Genomic DNA, 6,346 nt, shown 5'->3' on the forward strand with positions numbered 1-6,346 from the left:
CTAGGTAGCAATATGTCTTGTCCATAGATTTGACATCAATGAAAAAATAAAACTTGTTCCAATTGTAATGTTCCAACACCCCTAAGGTCCATCATTGGATAGTAGCCAAAATAATGCTAAGATATGTGAAAGGGGCTTTAACAATGGGCATCTATTATTCATCTCGTTGAGATCTTTCTCTTATTGGCTATTCTAATTCTAACTAGGCAAGATGTGTAGGTGGTTGAAATTACACTACAAGTTATGTTATCTATCTATGTTATGAAGTAGTGAAAGAAATCACTTGGCTATAAGCTATCCTATGTTGTCCTCACGAAACATCATGCAAGGTCTTCTTTGCTTCATTGTGACAATCAAAGTGTCATCTCATTGTCTAAGAATCTAGTGTTTCATGCTCACACCAAATATATCGATGTCTATCATCATTATAACTAGAATCTAATCATTGATGAGGTGATTCATCTACAACATTAAAAAGTAGAAGACCAAATTGCCAATTTATTCACTAAGGTCTCATGTAAAGCCAAGTTTGTCTCTCTTCATCATCTTTTGGCCTTACATGTAGTCAAGTGACAATCTAATGGTTGTCATTCAATGGGGATTCTATTGAATTCTAACCATTGTATTAAGGAAATATATGGTTTTTTCGACTAAATGCCAATGCTCCCCTTCAAGATTCATGACATTTCTTAACTACCTCCTATATTCTATAAGCCTAGTGGTTGTATCAGGCATTAACAGGTCGACCTTTTTGTGCAACAACAAACCTAGCTTGTAATAAGTGCTATAAGAGCTTGGTCATTGGTTCAAATCTCCTTGGGTAACACTGAGTGGGGCATTGTTGGACTAACCACCAACATTCCCCTTGGAGATTTGTGACATGGCTTAACTACCTCCTATGTTCTATATGTCTAGTGTTTGTATCATGCATTAATAGGTCAATCTTTTGGTGCAATGGCAACCCTACACTAGTACATTTGACCCTATTTTTAGACCAAAATTTTTGACCATCTATTAAAATAGGATCAAATTGATTGGAATATGCAAAGAAAACATCCTTTTCTTTAAAATCCATGCCTCTATTGGTCAAAATTTCAACCACCACTAAGTGTTGGTCAAAATTTTGACCAACACGAGCTTAACATGTTAATGAAAAGGGTTTTGGCCTACTTCATTATTATTTTAAACATGGAGCACACGTGGGAGCTACACACACACAAGAATTGGTAAATGATCAAAACATGGAGCGTGTGCAGGATGTAGAGGGCATCTAGGTTCTCATCAACATAGAGCATCTGACTATTGATCAAGCAATTTGCAAGAACTTTGGTCTCTTTTGAATTTACTTATACTTGAAGTGTTTGATAATCGAAAAGCTTTTCATGACTAGTTTTCTAAACCCTTTCTAAAGGATGTGCCATCTCAATCTTCTAAAGATGATTGGCTTGAAATTGAGAAAAAGGTTATTATAATACATAGGCTACATCAGATACTGGAGCCTTTCATACTTCAATGTCAGGTCAAATATGTAGAAGGGTCTCTTTTGCCCAAGGTAATGTTGTTTAATCTTGTTTTTGCTACTCACTATGACTTTTTAATGTTGTAAATAGGTAGTCCCTAGTTTGAATTTGGGTGTGGTTTTGGTGCCTCCAATGAATTTGATATTGACAATAAGCTCAAGGGACAAGTTTGCCAAGCTGTTAATACCAGTCCCTGAGTAAGTGGAGTTTTTTGAACTTATATGTGCTATTACTTACTAAAGTTGGGTATGTGGCAGTTACATCTCTTATGTCTTGATCCTAGAGATAGATTTATGCTATGTGGCATGGTAGACGGCTTCAATTTTGTGGTTGAGTGAAACAAGAGAATAATGTCTAGAATCATTGGATGATGTGGGCAAGCTTTAGGGAGATGTAACCCATGCCATGATTTTCATAATGAATATATGATTTTTTCTAGCAATCCTATGACTGACTTCTATAAAAAATGATATTACTTATTATGTGTGCTTTTATAGCCTATATCGTATTATTCTCTTGCTCTAGCATACTAAGATTTTAACCCCAAAAAAAAAAAAAACCTACTAGCCCCTATTCTCAGTAGTGAGTCAAATCAACTATATCCAACTTGAAACACTCCAATTAGGATGATTTTCTAAAAAAATTTATTATACAAGCTTCCCTGGTTCAAATCTGAGTGGGCCCTAAATCATCTCAGATTTAGATGTTCAATTAGCAAAGTTGATAGTCTAATTTATTTGGGAAGTTTGTCTTCTATTTTATTCATAACACACAAAAATTAATAGAAGAGAGCTCATCATAAATTAAGAGCAATATTGTATTCTACAAGCTGCTTCTAGTTGCTGTCAATTCCGAATAGGGTTGAAGTCTCAAAATAATTTCTCTCTTCAGTGCATCTCTCTTCACTTTTCCTGTTGTGGTTCTTTTAAATGGCTCTTTCTGTGGGAAGAACATCCTTGGTGACTTAAACTTGCTTATACAAAGAAAAAACTATTTCTTTCCATTTTTAAGGTGTGGGAAGAAATCCAATAATAAATTCTTGAAAATGATTTGAAATATTAATTACAAAACTTACACAGTTGATTTCGAATATAATCTTGTTGATTGTGTCTCCATTGAAGATTTTCCAACATATAAGGCTATTTTATAAAGAATTTAGCCACATAATCTACAATTTTAAAATAGGCTGATAGGAGAAGCATGCCTAGAAAGTCCTTGCTATTTACAAAACAATTGTAGTAGCATTAGGGATAATTTTTTGTGCTCATTCATAGCTACATTGTTCAGCATTGTGAAATCCTGATGTTCCCAGTGCCAACCATCTCTTAGCTGGATGCATGTAGTAACAATTTCCATAAACCTTGGATCTGGGATTTCGATAATGATAGCTACCAAAATCCCTAGATGCTATAATAGGATCTTCTCCACCTGTGATGGTAGAAAATTATTTACTAGCATATATGAAATAGATGAGTATCATCTTGACCATCAATGAATATTATGCCTAGCAACTAAAGTTGAAGTGTGTTTGTTTGAAACAACTTAAGTTTTTGTAGATGGGAGACTTTAAAAAGAACCAAAAAGTGCCAAAAGTAATTGAGCAAAGGTGAAAATATCCAGACCAATAACAAAATAAACTGCAACAATAGAACAAGATGATTTTATGGGTGCAATTTTACAATAGATGATGTTATTATAAGTTGGCATTGAGCAAGAAGAGAAACACTCACCTCAGAAGGATAAAAATTTTCTCCACCACTTTTAATCATGTCTTTAGATTAGCCAAGAAGCCATAATCTTCCCTCTTCATCAATCCATCCAAGATCCCCTATATTTAGCCATCCATTTTCACTCAATGCTGCTATGGTTGAATCATTTTGGCCCCAATACTTCAGTATCACATGTGGGCCTCTTTTCATTATAGTCCCCACATTGTATAAGTTATTAGCTTCAAGACATTCATCACTATGCTCTATTTGTATTTCCACATCAAGAGTATGCTTTCCCACAAAAACTCCTATTCGACAATCTTGAAAATTATTCTGATCGGCTGGATCCATGGAATAATCCTATATTTTGGTAAAACTGCCTTGTCAAATTATTGGATTGTGGGTAAGAGTGAAATTCATTGAGGAATAGGCCTCTGACATACCTTTTTTTAAATAATAACAAACAAGAGCTTAGAAAAAGAAGTAGAATTAGGTCTCCTTAGGAAGTACTATGAAATAGGTAAACGAATGCAACTACATGAAAGAAAATAACACGACATAAAGGTTAATAGAAATAATTAAATGGGAGAGTTTTCAATGATTCTATCATCTCCCTTTCCTATTAGTAAAGCAGACTGTAAACTAACCATAAGCCAAAAAGATCTGAGCTCTTGGAAAAATTTCAGTGACTTTCTTGATAAGTTGTGGTGATAGGCTTCCAACTCCATTAAGTATCTTCTCAAGACTTGAAAAGCATAGCATCGATTCTCCTTTCTTTCTTCCATTGCAAAAGCATTAGGGATAGACAATTAGTAGTGTCCAAATTAGATTTATTCCTGCAAGTTCAGTTTTAGCCTTTAAAAACATTATAGTTTTACAAAAGCAACAAACATATAGAACAATTTTTCAAGTACAAACATTATAGTGATATATATGGTTAGTATTTGATCTTCCTGTTGACAATATAGCTGAGATTGCTATTCCATGGAAAATCTTTGTTTGGTAAATGTTTCTTCTGCTCAACACTTGGGTTTGGTTCTAACTTGTGTGCAACCACATTTTCCAAAAGATTACCAGTGACTACATCTCTTCTTACTATGGCTTTACTACATATTGATAAGACCTCTTATTTCTACTAGGTTTTGACAAACAAAAGAAACCATGTTTTTCCAAGATAGTTTGAAATTTGGAATAGTCTGAATTAAAAAAAAAACAAATTATGTTTTTAGTAAGAGAATTTAGTTACGCAAGTAAAAGTAATTATTAGTGTACCTTGAATTGATGTAAAATGTAACAATATCAGCAAGCATAGTTGGTCTAGTGATCATCATTGATATAGAGTATCTTTTTATTACAAATAGAGTAGAAGCTACTTCAAACTTGGGTATAAAGATATGGCATCCTCCTACCAGTATAATGGCCAATGACAAAGAGATTCTACCAATGTGGCATAGTGGAGAAGTGTGAAGATAAACTTGTCAAACATGATATGAGGAAGAACAAATGAGAATTTTCTAGATTCTATAATTTGGAGCCATCTTGAAAATAACTCTTACATTAATTTCTAGAGTTGATGGCTTAAACATCACACATTAAGGCTTGATTCCTAGGCTAAAATATTAAATAGTCAAAGTTGACTTACTTTTTCCAAGCCTAATGTTTCCTTAGTATGTGAAGTTTAAGGGTCATTGTACTCTTTATACTATTTTTTAAATTGACAAATTTTTGATTTGCTAAATTGGGACATGTGTTGTGAGAAGCATAATAATTGCAGAGTGCAGAGCTCTAACACACAATTCATAAGCTAACCATAAATATTCAAGAGATTGATTACTTCATTATGATTGTACCTATAATGGAAATCTTTTCTTTTGACTGAACAATGAGTGTATCATGGCTGATTGCTACTCCCTTTGGGTTGGCTATTGTACCTACAAAATAAAAATTATAGAGCATTAACATTCTAAGCACATGTAGGAAAGCATCTCTAAAAGAGTGTAGAACACTTGATGTAAAGCAGATGAGAGCTACTGAATTTGGTGCCTAGTGAAATTTGAGGTCATGGAACCCTCCTACATATACTCCAATAGACTCTGCACTAATCACTATCAAAACTCCAATTGAGTTCAGCATTTCTATCTGAACAAAATCAATCAAAATTTAAAAGAATTCCACATGCATAAACTAGTAGCACTAACAAGTAGGGTCTATTTAGTCATCTATTGAAGAAATTGATTAAAAAAATGTTAGCACTAACAAGATGTTTGAATTAAACTTTGTCTTTGTGTTGCTAAGATTCAAAGTTCAAACTCATTCCTCTACATTTAATGCTCTCTTTTTTGTGCTCTTTGATTGTAATCTCTTTTGAGTTTGAATAAGCTTTATCCCTCTTTTAATAAAAAATAAATGTTCAAGATCTTTTGCATGGAAAGCTGCATACTATAGCTCGGATTGGTAGAAGTGCTTGCAACACTATTTTGATGGACAATCAAAGCCCGACAATGCTCAAATGGTACACAACTGAGTCACTCATGTTGATATTGTAGTCACTCATGTTGATATTGTATTTTTGTTTAACATATGAGTAAGACAATCATTATGTTATTCTGCTCAACAATTGTATGGTTACCGAAGTAACAACATCATGAACACAAAAGTAGGTCTCAACACCTCCATTGTTTACCTGCCTCTTGTTCATAGAGATCATATGCTAGATTTGTATTAATCTAGCTTTAATTTGGAGTAAATGCACTAGTATTCTAAAATTTTGAGGGTAAGAACTTTTGATTGCACTTAAATTGGTGATGTTATGTATGGGGGATCTCACCCTAACCTAAATACTTAGTAATAGCAATCTAATATGAATTTGAATGACAATTCTACAATTTAACCACCTGATTATTGAAAAATATGCATAGAAAATATGTTAGATAGAAAAAAGTTTAAAGCAGTAGATTACATTAAGTGTTACAATTCTACAAGAAAATATTTATAGGTTCTTGTGCATTGGATTCCCTTTTCTTATTAGCAAGATATGGGAGAAAAACAATCAGCAGAGTTGTAGTACACAAGAACTAAAACCTTTCTCTTGCTATACCCAATTACAGTAGTTTTATT

At 33.4% G+C, this 6,346-nt stretch overlaps 1 pseudogene; it reads right to left on the reverse strand.

Annotated features, from left to right (window-relative positions):
- Positions 1 to 2,342: 2,342 nt before the first annotated feature.
- LOC149570235 (2-succinylbenzoate--CoA ligase, chloroplastic/peroxisomal-like) lies at positions 2,343 to 5,927 on the reverse strand (annotated as a pseudogene).
- Between the last annotated feature and the right edge of the window lie 419 nt (positions 5,928 to 6,346).

This window comes from Cupressus sempervirens, chromosome 3 (assembly GCF_028749045.1).
Source record: "Cupressus sempervirens isolate cs-2001-9-10 chromosome 3, ASM2874904v1, whole genome shotgun sequence".
NCBI classification, from domain to species: Eukaryota; Viridiplantae; Streptophyta; class Pinopsida; order Cupressales; family Cupressaceae; genus Cupressus; species Cupressus sempervirens.